This window comes from Anopheles funestus, chromosome 3RL (genome assembly GCF_943734845.2).
Source record: "Anopheles funestus chromosome 3RL, idAnoFuneDA-416_04, whole genome shotgun sequence".
Taxonomy (NCBI): Eukaryota; Metazoa; Arthropoda; class Insecta; order Diptera; family Culicidae; genus Anopheles; species Anopheles funestus.
In genome coordinates, this window is record NC_064599.1 from 69,785,552 (window position 1) to 69,808,511 (window position 22,960).

General features: G+C 42.2%; 3 protein-coding genes across 11 annotated transcripts in view; 2 read left to right on the forward strand and 1 right to left on the reverse strand.

The window, feature by feature from the left end:
- LOC125769047 (ATP-binding cassette sub-family F member 1) overlaps positions 1–22,960 on the forward strand; it is a 226,934-nt gene that overhangs the window by 200,794 nt on the left and 3,180 nt on the right. The window lies entirely within an intron of this gene.
- LOC125769063 (neuroglobin-like) overlaps positions 1–22,960 on the forward strand; it is a 128,876-nt gene that overhangs the window by 92,232 nt on the left and 13,684 nt on the right. The window lies entirely within an intron of this gene.
- Positions 1–22,960, reverse strand: part of LOC125769050 (putative polypeptide N-acetylgalactosaminyltransferase 9) — a 72,119-nt gene that overhangs the window by 47,954 nt on the left and 1,205 nt on the right. For 2 of the 9 annotated variants that reach the window (XM_049437459.1, XM_049437460.1), the window contains exons 1-2: positions 22,588–22,771; positions 19,465–20,041 (exon numbers count right to left, since the gene is read on the reverse strand). The gene's annotated coding sequence lies outside the window, so the exon portion shown is untranslated. The other 7 variants (XM_049437453.1, XM_049437452.1, XM_049437457.1 and 4 more) reach the window with 7 other exon arrangements.

The following is a 22,960-nucleotide window of genomic DNA, read 5'->3' on the forward strand; positions in this document are numbered from 1 at the left end:
ATAATCCGGGTGAAACGGTGTGACCTTCTTCTACTCCCATCCTTACCGAAAAAGGCCCAATCATTTCCAAAGGATGCAACGATGACGATGATGACGTCCTTGACGATAAGAGCAAAACTACTAGCAAGCAACCCGATGCCAGTTTTAGCTGGAGCAAACAAAAAGAAAAAAACCGCATCACTCACCCAGGAGCACAGTGTGGCGGTGGCGTAAAAATCGCATTAGAAAATGAGACAAGCAATGACATCCGGCAAAACGGGATTCTTCGCGTGCAAGGGGTACTTTTGGAGAATGATGTGCTTTTTTTTATGTGTGATGTGATGTAGACCATGAGTGCAGTGCTCTTAATGTTGCTTTCGAGCGGGAAATTTTAACGATCCAATCCAGAAACAGTGGAAAAATTGAAGAGCATACCTAGGCCATAGCCGTTACTGGTAAGGTAAGAACACTTTAATGGAAATGCTTTTTCCTGCATTATTTTATCCTCTTTTGTAGAAATGTTTTAAAGGTGGTTTCAAATGAAAATTCTATTTCATGTTTACCTTTCACTATGAAGCGTTTACGCTGTTTGTTCGCTTGAAGGTACTTGAAAACATTGTTTATGCTCCAGCACCGATTTTAACAACATAATTACTACAGCAGTGATAAGTCACACGAAAGGTGTGCGGAATTAGCATTCGATTATCTGCTCATTTAAAAGCTTTGTGAGTGATTAGAAATTTGGAAACAATTTAAATTTAGTTTAAAAAAAAAACTTATTGGGCCCATACTACATACCCCTTAATATTTTTTTTAGCCCATTCAACTACTTAAGTTGACGTATCTAAAGAAAAGCAGAAGGTAAAAAACTTTCAAATATTTCCCCTTTTGTTTAGAATGAAGTGAGGAATTCTTCAATATACTCTCCGCGAAAATTGGGAGACATTCTAGAAGCAAAGTTTAACGACTACAGCCCATAACTAGTCTCATAATTCTGGTCTACAATTACTGTAGTAGCTCACAAATTGATTAATTCTGATTGCTGAGCAAGCATATCGATTTACAAAACAGCGGGGAGTCCTTCAGAGACTGAGAGAGCAGATTTAGAGCCTTTATTCAACGTGCTCCACAACTGCAGTCCACAATTTGGTGTGGCTTTTTTGATAACAATATCCATAAGTTAGTGAAATTTAATCTAAACATCTAATATTATGAATTTTTGAAGTTGACGATTTTTTTCTTAATAGTAAATATTATGTTTATGTTAATATTATGTTAATGCTATGTTTATGATTTATAGATTTATTTCACTTGAACGCAAAATTCTTTTTATAAGTAAAACAAATGTAATTCTTCGTATATGTAAATTAAAGTAAAATTCTTGATTTTACCTGGTTGGCTTGGCCGTTCTAAAAAAAAGTAATGTATAATAGAATAAAATTTACAAATACTCTGGTCAATATTTTGAATATTGATTATCAGCAGTTTGTTTCAAAATGGACGTATTACTTACAAAAATCACACAATTCTTATCTCATTTACCGTTCAATCAGTAAATTAATCGTTTCCATTACACATTTGAATTGATTTGAAGAAATTGAAGAACATATTTTTTTCGTTCAACAACAACAAATGCTGTTTGCGCGTAATTTGAGTACATTTAAAATTAAAAATAAATTAAATTGGTTTCAGTCCTCGTACAAAAACGATAGAATGTTCATCTGATATGTATTTTTCTAATCCAATAAATAAAAGAAACCACATAATGGGTAAATGAAAAAAAACACTTTTTTCAGAAAATAACCCCTCTTTTGAAGCCACCCCGTACGCATTCTATAAATACTACGGATAACAATGGCCGGAGAAAGAACTGGAAGCTATTTCCATTGCACGATTTATTCTTTACCGAAACGAAAACGAAAACAAACATTATAATTAACACCCTTTTTTTATCTCGCTCATATACATACGCAACCACCAAACGCTCATACTGGGGCTGTTTTATGTTTTCTACCGCTGTTCCAACGGTTTCGGTTCTAGCGTGAATCTGTGCCTTTCCTGTGCATGTGATGTGCGAACGGAACATTACCTTCGCTGGGGCTCACGAAACCGAAACAATTTCCTACACCCGCAACCTATGCTTTCCACCGACATATGCAGGTAATCAAATAAAAAAGACGAAATTATTTTACACCTTCACGGGTTGCGCACTACCTGGGGTTTGAGCGCGTTGTGCCAACATGTCCCTCGCATTATTTTCCCGGTCGAATATTTTCTAAGTGATTTTCCATGAACTACGCATCGTAATGCGTCTGGTATTGCTTTTATTTACAGCACAATATTCATCCCAAAATCGTAACGGGAGGAACGTGCGCGAGTGAAGTTTTCTTCGTGCAATTGAATTATCAAAATGATGGCGCAATCGGATGCGTCTTCTACCGGCTTTACCATCGTACAGGAAGAAAATGAAATTCATTAAACGAGAGTGAAATTCACCCAACCAGATTTGACACCCTGAATGCGACACAGGGGGAGGTCACGCTAACGAGAAACCAAAACCCCTCTGCATTGTAGATAGGGAAAACTGTTACATTATTTGTTTTCCTTTTTTTTCGTTTTTACTTACCATTTTCTTTTCCTGTGTTGAATCCCACCGGAAGTAAACCGAAAACATAGTTAAAAAAAAAATTGAGCACCCAACAGACGAAAATGGAGATGGCACAACCACACGATCGGCACAACAAATCTCCGTCCGCCTTGCCTTAAAGCTTGGAGAGATGTCTCTCATTGTTGCCTTTTTCCCTTTTTATTGCAAAATCCCGAAAACGAGCGAAACAAGATTTCGCAAAACTGTGGCAATGGCGAGGGTGGAAAGTGCAAAGGTTATTGCGGCCATTAATTTGTTTTCCTTTAGTGTGTGTGCTTTTTCCCCCTTTCCAAACCACTTTTCTTACTGCCCCCCCGGGGCGCGGTTCCGTTGCACTTCGTGGCAATTTAAATATTTCCTCCCGCAGCACACAAAGCTTTAATATTACTTTCGATTTTTTTTTTACGTTGTTGTTATTCTTCGTTCACTCCTCTTTGGCTCTCATGGTAAAATGAGACTTTGGTGGATGGTAACGATCTTTTTGGGATGGACTATATAATTGATACCCTTCTGTTGCGCTCGCTGTGTGACCCGCGGAAGGTAGATCCCAAAATGGTGGAGAATGGAGCTTGGATTATTTTTATGTTTCCGCCGTTGGCACCGGTACAATCTGTTGCTAAAACGCTCAGCCGGTCGCGCAGAATTGAACTCGCACCGTGGTGGAACGTCTTTGCCGAAGCGTCTAATTTGGGAGTTTTAATAAAGGCAAAAATTATTGCTTCCCCGTGGGTAAAAATAGGCAGAGTAGCAAAAGAAATGAGCGGAAGAATGGTGCACGCCTCATGTCTAATGTGAATATAGCTTGAGCATTTTTCGCTTTTAACTATTTACGTCAGCTTCAGTATAGAAGAGGAGCTTTAGAGAATGATACTCCTGTAGAACATTCCAGTTTTTTGTTTCAGTTCAAGCGTTGAAGATGGAGCCAATTCTGGATTTTTGTCAAGAGTATACAGAGGTAGACTTTTTGAGAGCTTTTGCTAAGTAAAAACGGTTCTTTACAAAGCTTTCTTAAATCATACCTTAATGAATAGAATTTGGCAGCAATGGTAGTGGACAACGAACATACAGATCGTTTCTATCGTATCGAAACGTATACTATATGAGTTTACAGCACCGAGTCGAATTCCCCGTAACTCGGAATTATAGTCAGCACAAAGAGCGAGGATTCGCAATTGCAGGAGAAAATTCAAATACTACAGGGTTTTCGATTTAACCGTAGTCAGTGCCAGTTGTTCTGAGTTCTATTCAAATAGAAATATGCTAGGCCGAGACATATCTATTTATGCTTGCCAAACCGACGCCTATGTCGCTTCAAGTGAAGGACTAAATCGTGGACATTTTTATTTGATCACCTCGCGAAGAGACTGATCCATATGTTGGTAATAGTTTGCCTCTTGCTATGTCTATTAGAAACAGAATTAAATTAATTTGTACAGAATTAAATTATTTTTACAGAAGAAGTTGGGGTTGACATTATCTCTACATATTCTGCTTCAACTCCTCTACTTCAACTCCAACTCCACTTCAACTCCAACGGAAAAGAATCCAGAAATTGCTCCAATTTCACCAAAAATGCATCGAAACCCTCGAAAAGTAAATAAAATATTAAGCTACTTTCTAATACCATCGCATACATTTTGCAAGCAAAAGAAGACAATTGAAAGCAATGCAATTTGCTTCAAAACATCTTCAAACACGGTACACACATCTTCCTTTAAGCGTTCCCATTGAAACATTTCTGCTCAAACAACCGATATCGAAACATCGTGAACAAACAAACCACAAACCTTGAACGATTTAACATAGGAGCAAACAAACCCATGTTGCCCAAAAACCTACCAACGAGAGGGGCTATCGTCTATGGAGTAACCTTCTTTTAGAAGAGATTAATCTCTAGTAAAGCATACAAGCCCAACAACACGCTCTCCGATGGCCTATCAATACGACGTCGAGTGTCTTCGCACTGTTCCGATTCGTGTCCGTGAAGGTGAAAAAAGAAACATTTATCTAATTTTCGCAAATCGGAACACGGCCGTGTACACAGCTTGGTGACTTGGTTATGTCTCTGGTTGATTTCACTCTTGCACCACGAACTTATCAACGCATGGCACCGTACCTTTGTGTACTAGAAAACAATCGTTCTGCTAATCCAAACTATTGGCGCAATCGACATCTCGCACCGTTCTCGATTTGCACAGTTGGCCTTTAAGTGGGCTACTTCACGGCTACGGCTGGCTGGCATTCAAAAGGATGCTCCCAGTAGCTGTTGCGAAACTGCGAAGCGACCCGGTATACTGTTGATGCTACCATCGATCTGAATTTCGTGAGGTGTGATCGCACGACACGGATGTGGGCGAAGTGTTCTGCCTATTTTAAACTCTCCTCCTCCTCTACCTCGGTGATACAATTCTTGAGTGAAGAAGCTATTTGCACAGTTGGTTTAAAATTAGGTCAAGAAATGATACCTTTGGAAGAAATGATACCGTAGCTGAGTTACTGATGAAGTTAAATATTTCCAATTTATAGTCTCCAATGTATTAAATATTTCTCCAATTTTTATATCTATAAAAGAATTCCAAAAAAATGTTTGTTTTTTAATTTATATACTCTTCAATTCATCCTCAAATAGTTGAAAAGACAGAAAACCCACTACAAACTCCACACAAATAACTGTCAGCATTGCAATATTGCAACAGTATTTGCATTCCAACCACATGCCACATCTATTCTCTTTTAACTACTCATCTCAACGCTGCATGGGAACATATCTCCTACCGTGGGCTACCCAACCCATTGCCGATGGCTGATGAACAAACGAGACCTCCCAGCGTGAAAAGCTCTCGGACGAACAAAAGCTCCACCATCTCAGCCACAAAACCCGCCGCACTGTTTTAAGTCACTGATTACGTGACATCCAAACCATCACTTTTGATGGCAGCTTTAAAGGGGCCTGGGTGTGATTATTATATTCAAGAATAACGTCGTCGTCTTCGCTTTTCTCACCTCATTTGTTACCAGTCAGTTGTTTCCTGCTCTGCCAGGTACATCGATCTTCACGTACGGCAGTAACGTATTTAAGACTGTTTAACCAAGTGATCATTCCTTTGCAGCGTACTGAAGTGCTTCTGATTTTCACACTCGCCCGTGTTATGTTTGTCCTACATTCCTGCCCGTTTCATTGTTCCCCAATGCTCAAGCGTTCATGCCTCATTCCCGTTCGGCGTCATCGTGGCATCTCGCGCATCCGATTACAACATAGATCGATTCTCTCTGGTACCGCTTGTTTGCCTTTAATACAATTGAATCGCCCACGGAAAACCCTTTCGAAACCGAAACCGATTGTTCGATTCTGGATTTCTTCTTCTCGCTTTTTTAGCTCGCTCTCTCTTTCTTTCTTGAGCCCTACGGTACAGTGTTGGCTTCCGGTTGCCAGTTAGTTCAATTCCACCTACCACCCAGCTTTCAATCAACTTAACATACCGAGGCCAAGATGATCCCCGATCCGCCAGGTTGAACTCTTCTTCGACCTGAGTATTTTTGCACATCGCTTTAGCCGTACCGATGGCCTAAACCGTGCCCCATCCGTGGTGGTACGAGCGAAACACCAATGGGAGATTTGCGCAACCGCGTAATCAATGAAAGTGAAAGGAACGAACGAACGCAAAACTGTACGAGGATGAGTCGACCGATCGGCACCGGCTTCTGGCATTGTTAGTTGGTTGGCAAATTATAGGTCTTATACTTTTTTTATAAAGCCGTAATGAATGTGAAGCTTCTGCGCTGACGAGTCAATTGGTGCATGAAGATGATTTCATCAGATGCAAATGTGGTGCAGTTTGTTTTAAACTATCTCTCCATCGTTTTGGATGGAGCCGATTCGATGTCACAACAAGCGGATGGATAAATAAAAAGATGAACTTTTTTACCGCTAGATATTATAGATGTAAAACAGAATCCAATGTTTTAATACACTATTTAAGCTAAATCAAAAATATGAAATAATTTCAAGTCCATTTTCCATGAACCGAATTTCATACATACTCAACACACTCAGTGGCCAATTAATTAAAAAAAAAGTTGTTTGGGACAACCACGCTTCCATTTTAACAAGGACACTAACAACCATTATCAAATCTTCCCCATGAATAGGTCCCGCATTATGTCCAAAACATTACAATTTTCCGAGAAATATCTATTATCGACCATATTGCCTTTGAGCTTCCACACCTACACCGACACTTTGGCGAAGGCGTCCATTTTGATCGGATTCTCCAAAAGGAAATGGCTGAAAGTTTCGTATTCGACCAAAAGATACGTATGTATATTGGAGAAGCAAATCAACTGGCTTGTCCTTTCAGCGAAACTCCCATCAAGTGGCAAAGCATCAGAAACATCTCCCCCGGGAACGCACTAACCCAACCGAACCATCCCCGGCAAAACCACCGGTAGGCAAACAGAACTAATTAAAATCAGTTCCTTCCCTTCAACCAGGGTGTCCTAATTAACTACTGCCGAAAGTTGGTGCCGCTACGACCACGGCAGGAACAGCGCGACAATAATCTCCCGAGTCGCCCGTGCGGTTGTGCGGAAATTGCAAGGTTTTAGAAGATGGTTTCTAGAGTTCGAGGTTTGCCCATAGTAAGGGCACTTCCTTGAGTCCCCTACTGCAATACCATTACATAATGTGAAGTTCGGTGCGGTACGGCTCCCAACTCCCCAATATATGGCACGTGTGAGTGTCATAAATTTTAGAACCATAAAAGTCGGAGCTTTCCTTTGCAGCTGCACCAAAGATGAGAGTCGCCCCCCCCCCAGGGGAGTTCATCATTACATTAGCTGCGGAAAATGTTCCAAAAGTTTCCCTTTCACTGTCGCGTGAAGTCCGCGGATACAGGATACTGGTACGGAACAAAACAGATGATGATAATGTGAAGCAGATAATGCACCTTATGGAGAATGTACTTCAGAGTGTACGTTGTGCCTTCTTTGCTGGTAGAGAACTCGTTTCAATGTTTCCGAAAATGTACACACTTAATGGTCTTTACACTTTTCCCAATTGTCGACATTCGAGTCACCCCGCAACTCGATAAAGAGAGCTTTTGGCCAAAAACAAAAGACACACTTCAATGGTGGACTCGTGGAAACGGCTCCTTCTGAAGCATACGTTTTGGAGATTTTAGTTCTTCTTTTATCTACACTCAAGTATTTCGTTGCAGTTGGAAAACTACCTTGCTCCCTTCAATGAAATACGATAGACTGACGATGTAGTGTTTTCCTCTTGCATTGCACTTCAAATCTTTGGGTTAAATAAGCGAACTACCCAACAGTAGCACAACCTGCAAGGGAAAGTTTCCACAACGAAAGACACCACTGTGTGAAGTGAAGCTGTGTGGCCCTTCAACAACATAACACGTGTGAAGAAAGAAAAACAATCTAACGATTTCCTGCCCATTCCGATTCGATCATGCTTTTTGGGTGTGATTGTACTCATACGATCATTCAGTTTCCAAGAAGAAAAGTAATCGTTTAAGTCACTTTGTCAATAGAGTTAAACAGGTTTTTAGTTTTGATTCAATTTTGTTTTCTTCTTCCAAATACACCCGATAGCAATTAACTTTTGTATTGTCATAATGATTAGCATCACTAACCTTGAATTTTGCAAGTTTCAATAATATGAAGATGACATTCCTCTCTCAACAAATAACATTGCATTGTAAAATGCTGTTAAATACTTTAATTGTGTTGGAAAAAAACCGCATCATTTCAATTTTATTCAATGCACTGGAGCGAAAACCCCACACGCATTCCCCTAGCAAAGTTAAAAAGCTATCGAAGAGAATGTTAGTCTACATCATCCTCAAAGCATTTGCTAGGATCTGAGTAAAACACACGAAAAAAAACATCACTTAGAGCAGGAACTAACCTCCGGAATGTTGTACTACAGCATCGCGTACCGAAACAGATCGAACCATCTGTCTGTGTGCCTGCTGCTTCATCAACCAATCGAGCGAATATCACACAATTTCATATGCCTACACACTCAGCATTCGGTGTCCACAACAGTAGCTGCAGTTGGCTGCAGTTTAGAAAGTGAGCGTTTTCACGTTTCCGGTCCGACGGCAAAACCACAGTGTGCACACACCTTCGCACCTTCCTAACGAACGGCCACCCGATCGAACGATCGTGTACGGTGTCGTGGAAATCGTACTAGCTGAAGCGGAAAAACGCAAATTCCCCACCCTTTATTGGGGTTCGAATTCTTTTCGATCCCTTTCGCCATTTGCTCGGTCCTATTTGAAAACCGCAAGAAAATAAACACAAAAAAAGCGATCGAGTTGGCTTTCGCGCTCTATCGAAACTGTACTGTGGTGGTGTTGATAATGCTTGCCAACATAAATTATGATCCAAATAGAGGTTTGCTTATGTAGTTCGTGATGAATAAAAAACAGCTCAACTAAAGACATGGAATTACTATGGCTTCGTCCTCGTCAGTACGGACACATTGTTGAGCTTGAAGAAACTTATTTCATTGTGGAGCCACGATCGTTCACGAGCTTTATAGCCGACCACTAGAATGGGGATCACAATAATAAAAGTTCAAATCTTGATATTGAGTTCCTGAGTTAAAAACCAAAATCTTCGATACATTTCACTTACTGAGAAAGAAGAACAGCAACGAATAGAAGTCAGCTCTCTTTAGACAACATTTCTTCCAAATAAAATTCATCAATGCGTTCCCTTTGCTATAAAAGAAAATCGATAAAACCGGCACACACACAAAGTCAGTATATGCGGCTGTTGAAAGTTTGGCTCCATTTTGACACCTCAATAAAACGTGTCTTTTCCTACGGAGGACGTCAGGTACCTCTATATTGCGGTTAGCCACGGCCCACCAATTAAGATGACAACGGTGACAAGTGTTTCGAGCACCATCTACCACTGCGCCCCGTAATGGGTTTCTTTCGTTCGATAAACATCAATATTGCATCCGGCAGAGTGCGTAGGTACATTCGCAAATGATTCGCACCTTTTCATCCATTGACTCCAGATCGAAGTTAAGGTGCGGGAAAGTTTCTCTCCCGTGTTGAGCGCAAACAGGCGCAACAGAAGTGAAAACACTGAAACCTATCTGTCAACCGCAGAGCAAATCATTAAGCAGCGTCTAACGAACCAATAAAATCCGCCATCACCGTAGCTCTTATTGAATTGTGGCTTTTGTTGTATTGGGGGTACATAGAATCATTCAAGGTTGGTAGACCTCTTATCGATCTTTGCTACGGTTTCTCCCTGATAACTGATAGCCAATTATACACCTTTGCCCAAATTACGCACCATTACGGTGACCGATGAGGCAGTGTACCTTGTGAAAATAACATTGCTTTTAGCATCTTCCACCAAAGCTTCTACTGCCAGTAGAGCAGATAAGTGATCCACAGACAGACATTCAATGGGTGACATTTGATGCGGAAACACCGCTATACTGGAGGCGATGGAAACCATATGTCAATCTTATCGAGCGTACATCATTACAAAACACGTCCAGCGCAATAATCGGAACAAGTGATAATAGGAAAACATTGTCACAAAGATATTTTAGAGGTCAAAAGCGAACAGTACCGAAATATGTTGTTGCGTTTTTTCTGAAACCTTTCAAGGTAAAAAAACAACATGACTCCAATCGAACATGACCACCAAAGTGAAGAACTAATGGATACATTATGATCGAACAGTTCTAGTCTTCGGTAAAACTTACTGTGTCTAATGCAACGTGTACGGCGATCTGTTGCAAATAGACCTCCGTTTGTTTGGAACCCTTTTATTGGGTGTTAAATTGTTCCGGAAACTTATGAAACTTCTCAAGTTCAAGTCATTTGCGTCATCGAAAAACTTTTGGGATGGTTTCAAGGTATCCATAAATAGACAAAGCATTCCATTGACATTAGGATCAATGAAGGCGGTGTTATTTGAGTGACAATTTGAAACTCTAATTAAGAAGCATACCCAATGTCTGAAACTTGTGGAGAACAAAGTTTGTGATAATTTTAACTTCGTATTGAACATTGAGAAATTACCTTTCAGAGATCTTCACATTTCTCTTGTACAGAAATAGCTGCTCATATTAGCAAGTTCTCGGGTGTAATAGGTGTATCGACAGAGGCGCCTCATATCGTACCGCAAAAGCAGAAATAACCCTATTCTGAATACCTAATTGATGGTGCCTGAATGCCGCATAACGGAGCTGTTTTGCGCCACCAAATGACGCCATCGATAACTCTCCCGACTACACTTAGACTCCGGACACCAAAGCGTCCACGTTTTGACATGGTAGATAAATGAACTAATTAATACTAGTACAACATTACCCACTGGCTAGCTTGGCCAAGTGTTTGTGTACGCTACTGTTTTCTGCTGTTATCACACCGTTCTCGACTGTGGCTATCCACTTGCACATATGTACGGGAACCTCACACGTACAACGCATCAACCAGTGTTGCCAGCGAAGTAGTTTCATCCACTAGGCAGAAAGTTGCCCTTTTTTGTGTTGCTTCCACGCGTTACACCAGCTGTTATCTTAGCCTACTTGTATGAAGATCCTCTGACGTTATCATTTGCCATTCGAAGAAGAAAAATGGGTACACGTTTTGTTGTACAGCAAGCTGTTCCACGTTGTACATTGTGTCGCTCGTCAGTAAACCCTCAGCCTGTGTCTGCACCTCCACCCTAAGCCTACCCTACTCAAGTAAGAAACCGGTACTGATAACGATAACACACATATACACAAGAAATAGCTCAAGCCGCTGACTGGGATAAATGCGTTTTTATTGTTCAGAAACCGAGAACCTGCCGGGAATTTGCCACTTGCAGTGCAATATCTTACAAGAAGAAACATTCCAATGGAGTTTAATGGGAGAGAATAATGATCCCGCTGTGGTCTGTCGTGATACATTTGAAACACCATCAAACACTGTCGACGTGTTTCGGACATCGTGGTAGAATTGCTCCCTCCAAAAAACGCAACGAAAGGCAACAATTACCTCTTATCACGCACAGGGTGCTGTTGCTGCGATAGAGACACCAACAAGTTCTCCAACAAGTGTTATATCGTACGTTTCCGTAGGGATACGGTTATTAAGACTTCTTTTTTTTCGAAGAATGCCACTGGGGATTTTGGAGGTCCGTTTGATTGATGTGACTCCATACACCTATGCGATTACTCATCGTCTTCTACATAGACAACGGGTAAGACATTCATCCTTGAGAGTAGAAAAGGATTCTAATAGACACCAAACATTCCTCACAATCCAAAATCCCCAACTTGGGTAGGATTAAACAGAAAGAAATGAGCTCATATCCGGGTTTCGTCGTTATGCATCAGCTAAGGTTCTGACGTGATACAAATATTGACACGAAGAAAGTAGGATGTAGTGCAACAACCAAAAAAAAGGGAACCGGATTGGGGAGTCAAACATGGATAAGCAAGCGATTGGTAATAAGCGGTATCCGATACTGTGGCAATATTGAGGCCTCCCATCATTACCCAGACTTTGAATCTAGCGAAGATGGAGATAAAATTCCAACATGTCACAGCCACTGATTGCACGATGTTGCTCCACACTGCAGGTTCGTATCGTTTCTCTCCCTCTCTCTCTCTCTCTCTCTCTCTCTCTCTCTCTCTCCAGAAAAGTAAAACGACACAAACACACAAAAAAAAACTCAGTGGTAAGGCATCTATAACGAGATGAGATGGCTTTCGTGCCGTCTTCCCGCGACCGGATGTAGGGAAAATCAAATCATAGCGACCTTCCCGCGGAAGGTCCCGATCACGGTGGTCGTGATTGACGAAATTATCAGCGATTGCTGCCTTTTTACCTTTTGTCCCGAGGTTTCTCTGTCGTCGGGAATGATGAAGCATTTAACATCTTGCCGGCACCCTTCGCCCTCGGGTCGCGGACTTCGATCAGTATTCTTGATTACCCTTCATAAATCGAGTGGCGATTGGAAAATTATGCAAACAATTTAGCGAAATTATGTCGATCTCCGGACGGCCGCAGGGGGGGGGCGGTTCCCGGAAGCCGTGCAAAAGCCAGTACACGGGGTTTTCGGTTGTTTCTATTTATTTTCGTCAGTATTGGAAGACTCGTGCACAGAAGGGCGAAATGGGTTTAATATGTATTTTCTGTCTCATCCAATCACATGCCAGAGGGGATGTTTCAAGGTTTTGGGACCAGAAAATGATAGACTTTGACTTTGGCCTATTATCCGTTCAATAAGGCGTGAAAATGTGTATAACCTGTTCCAAACAGACCGTTGAAGCTAACGCTTAGTCGGCCTAACTGCCTAGATTATGGCGTCAATATTGACCCTAATAAAACATTAGCTCCGTAGCACAACGCAACGCCGACTTGATGGGACTCGTCCAGCAGATATATCGATAAGATAATGTCTCATTTCAGACACGTTTCTATTTGCTTCGAGCATTGTAAAGGTTCGAAATGGCAAATAAAGATTTGGAATAGAATAAATTTATATTCTACAACTAATACTTTGCTAATACAGGATATCATGGGTCGTTATCTGACATGATAGCCATCTTTATGTGAAGTCCGGTCGCACAATACAATTTAAGCAGTATGGCCCCAACGTGGCCCCAAACTGTGTTAAGCAAATTTCGCTGCAGAATAAATCCCGTACCGGAATTCAAAGCTCATGGGGAAAATCTAGTTTCCTGCTTTGGGCTTAGTCATGTCCGTACCTGCTCTACAGAATCACATTCCAATTCCGCACCAAAAGTCCCTTAAGGGACCTTTACAACGTTGGGTTCTTCCGTTTCAACAGATATCCTTCTTGGCGGATATCTTTTCTTTCACCTTGTCGCCGTGTAAATCGCTGCAGAGAGGATTAAATAAATCGAGTAGCGTTCGCACACGGCGGAATCGTTTAATCGGATATGAGAAATGGAACGATCAGATGATGGAATCGATGACGAAGAAGCTCAGCAATAAAACGTAAACTGTAGGGAGTTTGTCGCATCATCCTCTACTGATGCGTGTAATGCGAACACAGACAGCCCGATATCACTGTCATCTATCAGGTTCTTTCAATTTTGTGTTCTTCCTTTAGTTTCTCTTCTTTTCACTGATTTTTTTTCTTTTACAAAAAGCAACATAAATCGTAAAGATTAGAAACAACGACTCAGCGGCAGCGAATGTTGAAGAAAAGGTTATCGTGCGTCCGGGTTATTTGCTCCTTCCATCGATAATACCCTTCCAGTCATTGAAATTTTATTTGCGCTTCATCCCAGACATTAATCCTTGCCCACTCTCACCCTGCACCACGCCGGGGGGCGGTTTAAACTCCACTCAAAATGGTGCACGATGGCGATAAATAAATTACGCTAACATTCCTTGTACCGTCATCCCGCAGGCATCTAATCTCGAAGAGTGCACGGTACCAAAACAGATTATATTGAAAAACTTTTCCCGAAAAGCTCGTACACTCGACGTTCAATACATTTTTCCGACGCTGCCTATAGTAGCAACAAGAAGCGGTGAGCAAACTCCCTTCCGGATATACGAGCACTGCCGACGCTCTGGACGAAACAAAACAAAAAAAGGGTAGAACGGCTGTATTAAGGAAATCAGGAGCAGAAGGGAACAAAAGAAGGAAATGTGAAATAAATTTCAATTGGCGCTTTAGAAATTTCGACATCATACCAGAAAAAAAACACTGAAGCACCCATACACCTAGCCCGGCATGTTGGGTCACACGTCAAATTAATGTCACCCTTTTCCCACCACCACTTTCGAACACCGATAACATTCGAAAATCACTTTAACGTAACGTTTGCACAACAAGCTTGCGTGTAGAATGAAGAGGAAAAAAAACGACTCATCAGGAAATTTATCTCTCCTACAGGAGAGAGAAAGAAAAAACCACTCCCAATCGATCGATTTCGTCCGGAAGAAGAGGTGTTTACGAAAGTACAAGAACAATATTTTACCCGATTCCCAGGAAAAGCTTCCCTGCTGGGGCAACAGAAAGAACATTTCCATACGGTGTTTTTCCCCCCCGCGGAGAAAAAATGGTAGACAGTGAATAGGGAAAAGAATGAGATAATACAGCGAAATAGCATTAGGAACTTTTCACTTTGAGTTACCATTTTGCTGACGACCTGATAAGATTGTTCGCTTAGTTTGGGGTTTTTTGGGCACCAATAATACCTTTTCGTGATTATTAAGTAAGGGGGGAAAAATTCAAAGAAATACACATTTTAAGGATTTGAGGTGTAATTAATATTTAGGTATTTCTCCATGGCGCATTTCCGGTGTTCTAGACAGTTAACAGACAGTTAAGGGACAATTCCGGCTTTCCTTGGTACAAGAATTCCACGAAATGGAAGTAAACGACTCGTTTTGTAGATCCCATCAACTTGATTTTATGCTCATACTAAAGTACATCCTTTTCCTGAGTTACGCGTTACTCGAGACACTCGGTTATTTTATGGATCTCACTGCAAAATCTCAGTTACGTTTAGTAATTAAAAACCTTTATTAGCTTTAATTGGGTTCAATTATTTCATTTTAAAACTTTAAATATTGTTTGTCTGTTCGTTATACACCCTGGTAAAGGTGATAGCGGCACCAGTGTTACTCGAAAGGTCTGCGAATTGAATCATAACCGGACTGACGCAGGATTGACTATCCAGATATGGGTAAGGCAACGACAGATAAAATTGGCAGGCGAAGATCTCCCTTGAAGTTGTAGATAGTTTTGAATAAACAATGTTTCAAACGATATTAGAATTAAGCTGAAAATCAAGTTACAAGGATTTCTCTGGAACGCATTATCAGATAAAAATCTCCACACATTCCACGAGTTTTAGTTTTTTCATACGAGGTATGAAAAAAATAAATCAAGAACAGCTAGGGAACAAGAGCACTAGAGAATTACATAAATTGAGTAGAAGAAGGGAAATGTTTTATGTTATAAAAGATGTCAAAAATTGTGCAAGTTATGCTAATACAATACATACAAGAGTTTAAATCAAAATTGAAAACTGGTAATATAATAACTTCTGCGAAGTAAAACGGAAGCCACAGCAAACAAACCATTGAACTCTCGAGCATTGATGGCAACAATTCGGGAGAAGTGTTGCGAAAGTACGTAAACGAAAGTGTTGTGCGTCATAAAAAGTGTCGAACAAATAACAAGAAATTGTAAAAACGCACACATACGCAAACTAAGCTTCCATTACATCCCCATCTGGATCCCGGTGCTTGACGTCCATGCACATGGCAGTTGGCAAATTCCCTCCGGCAAAGATTCCTAAATCGAGCAGTTTGCGACACGCTCCCCAACTCACGGTTGTAGCCACTTTGTCGTCCATACCGCCCAAAAACCGTGGATGGACACCCACCCCCGTAACGCATCCCTGCCTCCTCAGGTAATAGGTGCGGCGGGGTAATGGGTTTTGGTTTTATTTTTCTTCGGTCTCCGGCCAAAATGCTCAAAATTCGTTTCCACCCTGCAACGAAGAACCGAAGAACCGTGTCGCACCGATGAAGTCGCAATAAAACTTGACAGCTGTCACCCAGCATGCCGTCACCCGTAGGTCGCGTTTCCGTCCACCGTAAAGCTCCTGTAACGTTTTTTTGGGGCAATGTTCCCTCGGTGTGATGAGTTGCTCTTGGTAAACAAATCACGTACACAAGAAATGGAAAGGACGATGTAGACGACATAACAAAAAAAAACAAGCAAAATGAAGTCAAAATTTCACATTTGCACAAAGGGTGTGAGTAGAAGATGCGTTGAATTTTATATTCGTTTACATTTTATTTCCATTCCCGGCAGGCATTTACTCTCTCCCTGTCTCCTGCACGGCATACTTTTTGCAAGGAAGTTGACGATTTGCATACCGAGACGATGTCGTACGAAAAAGCAAGTAAGAAAAAATTAAAAGCTACATTTGTGTCCTACATTTTGTTACCTGGTGGTGCCGTGCAACCAGGAATTAAAGCCCTTGAACCTTGGGCCACGAATAGGGCTTCCCGAAAAGGAAATCAGCCTCCCATTTCTGAAGGTGTAATTTCTCCAATGCATCCAGCGGAAAGGAAATGGGTAGCCGTGGCAAAAGGGTAAATAATGTTACATTTCGACAGAAGGCTCTACACGAAAAATAAGCTACATGTGCACACAAGTGTGTCGAAATGGATCCTTCTCCTCCTTGGATATGGAGATGTTTTAGCTCCGGCAATTCACTAGCGCCGTACGTCTAGAGCACACCCCAAAAAGTACTCGTCTAATGGCTATGTGCTGCTGATGCTGCCGCTAGAGCAGGTGCTTGAAGTGAGCAAAGTTTTACGCCTAACAAGGAATTTTTTCACTGCTTAATAATTCATCGTCTCCATTCTTTGCTTGTCCCTCGTGTCTCGTTCATGGACGTACCTGACGTTACATTCTCCAGGTAGAAGCTCCAACGCGACGCGTTCGTTGCACGGTGAATTCCCGAATGCTTTTCCCTTTTGTATTGCTTGTTTAAAATCTTTCCTAGACGCATCGCCACCAATCGACAGGTTAACCCTTATGCCACCGGAAGCCCTCGCACAAGATTCTACTTGAGGAAGGCTGTCTAGCTCCTCCAAGCAACTCCACAAACGGTTCCTCACCCGAATTTGGTAAGCCTTCAAAAACTTATATCTGCTACTCGAAAAATCGATGACCAACTCTTACCCCGCTCGACACAGCTCAGCTTCCGAGCAGATGTCCAGAGAAAAAAAAAACTTTTCCTCTCAACTCGTGTGCTTGCCTATTCATAACCGATCACACACAAGTGGAATTTCTGGTACGCCCGGGTTGCATCAACAATGAAAAGTTTGACGTGTGTGTTTTCGGTCCAATGAGAATCGAACGGCTGGACGACTGGCTATTGGAGGTTGTTCCGTTGATGGGTGCTTCGTGATCATATCGAGCGATAGTTGTGCAATTATAATTCATAACAGAAGTTCAAGATGGATAGCACACCTGCGTGGGGTGGAAACAAATAAAGTCCTGCTGACGAAGCTTTTTTTTTCAAGCAAAGGAAGCCCAATGTCCATGGCCACCATCCAGAAGAATCTAACCCTTATCAATTCGCTGACGAAAGCTTTCCTTACCATTTCCATTTTTTTTGCGGAAAAAGCAACATTCATTACCAAACGTGCCCACAATCGAGAATCAAAAACTCGGCTCACGCTGATAACGGGCTGATCCATGTTTCGTTTCCACACCAACTCCCGATTCCAACCACCTGAAGTAGTTCTACGTGCCGAAAACGTTTGGACTACAGAGTTTGCCTCGAGGTCATAGCTGAAAGTTGTCGATCGACAGATTGGTAAACGACGCGGGTTCGGCACGGTGGTATGGACGACTTAACTCGCCAGGTCAGGTTCTCGATCGAAGATTCGATAAGTCACGTCCGAACCTAGAGCGTACCGGGACCAGGGCACGTATCACGTTTGATAGACGTAGACGTGCAGACGGGAAACCCGGGGCCTATTTTGCTCCCAAAATGCTCACCAAATCTTCCTGGCCCGATTGTGCGGAAAGTGGCTAAAAAGCGCATAACATTCATATTTCGCTAGTTTGTGCACGTTTCTCGCTTTTCTCTAAGGTCGATATATTTTTCTTCGATGACCTGGCCTAGCCTCCATCCACACTTTCGTTTCCTTTTTGGCACAATAAAAACATGATGGTCGCGGAGAGCGATTTACTGGATGGAGCACACGCGGTCCACAATATAGTCGTACCAATGACGGATAAATATGATTCCTGCACGTTCCGCAAGCCCTTCGGGCGAAAGAAAATATATATTCGAATGGGCAAACTGTGCCCATTCCCCACGGTACGGGAGATCTGTGTGTAGTCGCGAATTTTGTTCGAAACACAGGCGAAAATACATGCTAAACAACAGATTTGGCCACTTTGGCCCGACGGCATCCGCCACGAAATACGTGTCTTGTAGTGCTTTGCTAGCGCAAGAAGGAACAGCTTGCCTTAACGGCGGCAAATATGTGTGTACGCCTACGAAAAAAAAAAACGATAACAATCAAAACCTTGAAGCAATTCGCTTGTCGTGAGACTGGGGATGTTTTGTTTCTCCCTTCGCGAAAGAGGTAATGTGAGGCGCGCACCGATCGTGGAACCGTGTCGTTGCGTCCAGCATGAAATTGCTTAACATAATCGCTACAGTCGTAGGGAGGGGAGGGCCCTACAGCGAAGATGATACACGTGGGAACATGTGATTGACAAGCAAGCATGATTGCAGCTTTATGGCATCGAGTTCTTTATCGAGAATAGAACAAACTACACCATCTCGAACAGCCACTCCAATTTCTCCAAAGTGCTTTACATACATACAGCCCAAAATGGGAAACGAGTTCAGGGTGAGTACAAGCTGCGAAAGAAAGTTGTCCCTTCCCTTGAGGGCATCGGTGTAATATCATCAAGAATGTCAAAATTCTTGGACAAACAAAACATTGAAACCACCTTTCACAACGGTACATTCGGGTTATTCTGATGTGTCGCGGTACTTTGGAGGACTTTCTAAAAGACATCTCGAATGTATGACCTGGTCCCGATTAACTATTCTGGGAACCTTTCACTTAACGGTTCAACATCAGCAGCGTATATGTCCACATGATATGATGAGCTAATTTTCTGGCGAATTGACGATGCAAAGGATGATTTTGCATTATACCAATTTTATTATAATCTTATAGAATTGAATGACGAGTAACAAAAAAAAGTTTCTCCCACCACAAAAGCGCGTTAGAGCTCAATCAGTAATGATATCGACTTACCTTGTTTTTGAAGTGCTTCGCCTTCGCAGGATTTCTTTCGTACCCGGAACTCACTAACCGGATGGTCACTTGTCACTAGTTATCTTTAACCACTGCCGTTACTGATTGCTGTTTGCTTCCTATTTCACCTGATATTACCGTTGGGTTTAAATATGATATGATATTACTTCCTTGCTTTTACTCTCAAACATCCACTACCGACTTGATGGAAAGCGCGCGCTTCTTCACTACTCAACTTCTTCCGACCCAACTGAGTAGCGACCTTTGCTGAGGTTATGTCAAGCTTGCCCACCAATACACACACACAAACACACAGCCACCTACACGTACACACACACGCACGTTGGTTTTTGCTTGCCGATTCCCCGTACCAACCGGTTTTCTCTTTCACTTTACACTTTGCACACAAATCGTCGATAGTCGCCGGTGTGGTTGCAGCAACCTTTTGACATTTTTGCCATCATAGCGAAACGGAACCAACCGTACCGGTAGTGCTGGAGATCTCCTTCAACTTTAAATAACGTCGTGGCTGCGCAATGGGAAGGCTCCTAGCTAAGGTGACCGCAACACAAAACTGCTAGGGAAAGAGAAGCAAGCAAAAAATCATATGACACTCCGTATTGGATTTGTCTTCATCTTTCGTTCGATTCATTATTGACCCCAAAAAGGGTGGTATCTGATACGAAGAACGTCCTAGAAATGGTGGTTAACCTATTGTAACAGGATATTGCCACCTGTGAATGGGTGCCCTTTGATGATGTCAAAGAGAACATTATTTATTCTATTGTGTATTTGAGAAGCTTTTTGTGGTGCCTTAAATACAAGTCCCCATCGTACAGCACTACGGGCATATGTTTTTCGAAGTGTGTCTCGATTTCTTGAACAGAGTATTCTTCCAAATTCTCAGAACTTTCCAATTCGTCAGTATTGGAATAGCAAAAAAAATACGTAGAACAATATTTTGTTTACGCACTCCACAGACATAACCTGGAGGCGATAAGAGTGGAATAAAAACTCTGAAAAAAACACCGCTATGGAACAGTACCGTATGTTTAGGATATGGTTCGTGAAGCATCATCTTGCCACTAGACAGATTTCTTCCTCGAATGTCGTCTACAGAAGATTTAAGAATTCTTCACGTTACGCATATATCAGTTCTCAGGAACAAACCTGTCAGCAGGAGTGACTCCACATTTCGCCAGAATTACTGGATGGAGTGTTGGTGGGAATTGGAAAACATGAACATAACATCATGTATCAGCAAGGAACATCTACCAACTTTGAAACAAAACATCACGATCCCGGTACAAGCAACGTGTGGTTAGACTACTGTACTGATCTCACCTTCTTCAGTATAAAAGAACAGGCCAATTTAATCTAACACGGTTTTGTGATGTTTGCCGTACCGTTAAATGTGTTCGTTGTATCCTTTACGTACATGCGAGGGAAAGATTCATTCCGGGATCAGAACTGGAACGACATGAGTCCCGCAACGTACAAACACGTGCGCGCGTAAAGAAGGTCATACGCAAACAACAGCAATAATGCGAAGCCGAACCACCAAAAAGGTAGGCAACGCAACAAAAACCGTCCAAAAATTATCGATTACTTTCCATACACACACCCCGCGGGGCCACAAACCGTGGAATACACTGTGTCCGTTACCTTCTTTTCGTTGGCTTCACGTGTTTTTGGGCAAGAATTATGAGGCAACGCGTAACGTTGCGTAGGGTGTGTAAGTAGTTGCTTGGAAGCAGAACAACCTGCGAAAGCAAAAACCAATAAATTGGGAATAGATAACGGGGGATTCCGCAGTGACGAGCGGCCAAAAGGCAAAACCTTATGCCGAGGGGTTTTCTTCTTTGACCGCGCACTGGTTCGCACTTGGAGGCACAACCCGGGGGGGGGGGGGTATAATCAGAATTATCGGGAGTTCGACAGTAGGTCGAGGTAACTTTGTTTTGCGGGATCTTTAGTGTGTCCCCTTGGCGGTTGGAGGATTTTCCGGACATATCACTGCTCTGGTGATGGTTAGATGTTACTGACATTCTTCAAAATTTCCGTATTTCCTTTTGCATCCAAGTATCCTTGGCAACATCTTCACAGTTGGAGTGCCTTGTGTGTGCAGGCCTCTCGCGGACATAGTCTCGGTTTTCTGCAACCTACTTTTGATGCCCCGGACAGAAACGGTTACTCGTTGTGGACTGTCACTCGCCGACAGCTTTCCATCACGATAGCCTATCTTTAATACATCCCTCAAGGAATGCCTACAGAGAAAGCAAGGCCATCATGGTGCCATTCTCGCCATTCGGACAATCAGTTTTAGCCTTCGCGGTGAAGATTTTGCTCCTGGCGAACGCTCATTCACCTGCAATCACACCTGACGCATTGCTGCTCTCGCTCTCTCTCTTTCTCTCTCGGTGTTTTTTTCCTCTCTCTCTGTCGTACTATTGCTATCTCGTACACATCCAATAGTCTTCCTTCATCCGCACATTTTTGTGCTCTTTAGCAAGCTTGCACGCACATAATCACGCCCGGTGTTCACATTCACCCTCACACAAACGCACACGCATAAAACTGGTTTCCTTGCGTTCGGAATGTTTGTACTGTTCGTGTTCGAATGAGATTAGGATTCTGGAGGGTGTTTTCTTTTATTCATGTTCAGGAAGAAAAGCCATCATCGACACCACTCGCACTGTAATATGTAACGAGAGAGATATCAACAAAGAATTCTGGAGAGCAGATCCTGGTAAACAGAAACACAAACAAGACAATCGCACAAACACACGCATACAAGAGGGTCAAGCACACGGCAGGATTTTCTGCATAACGCAGGGGCAATCGGCAGAATCCATTCCCGATTTAAGGTACGTGAATTACAGGACTACACAAAAGCCAACCATGAAGTTTTTACACTTGGATCACCCGTCGACAGTCACCTTCCGGAAGTATACGTAAACCGAAACGCCTCCACAACCCTACACGCGCTGGTGCTGCTGCTACTAGAGGGACACACTTTGTTTTGATATTCATAAACGCGACCCGAACAACGTACGTAACTCTTTATACTATCGCATAGAAACCAAATGTCTAAAGGAAGAAATAGCATCCAAGTAAACCTACGTTCAACAATTTTGCTGCTGTTTTGTGGTGAAGTGATTAAAAGGTGGTTACATTAGCTAGAAGGAATTTTGCGTAACGTAGAATTTAACACAAAACCACTTGAGCCAAGCGCGGACGCAACACACGCAGCACGTCCGTTCGCTTCGAGTGATGGGAGAGAACTTCGGGCATCGAAGCAGACGGAACAGTTTCTCGCCCGAGCGACCAACTCTCTGGTTTATGCGTCCATTTTTTTTTCTATGCTGCGCTATGCTATCCGCACAGTGGGCAAAAGTCTCACCGAAATTGTTTACGTCTTATCCAAGCAGCGATCAATAAATGGTTTTGTTTAGCATTTTTCATCCCGATACCGTGTGCTGTGCTATTTATAAAT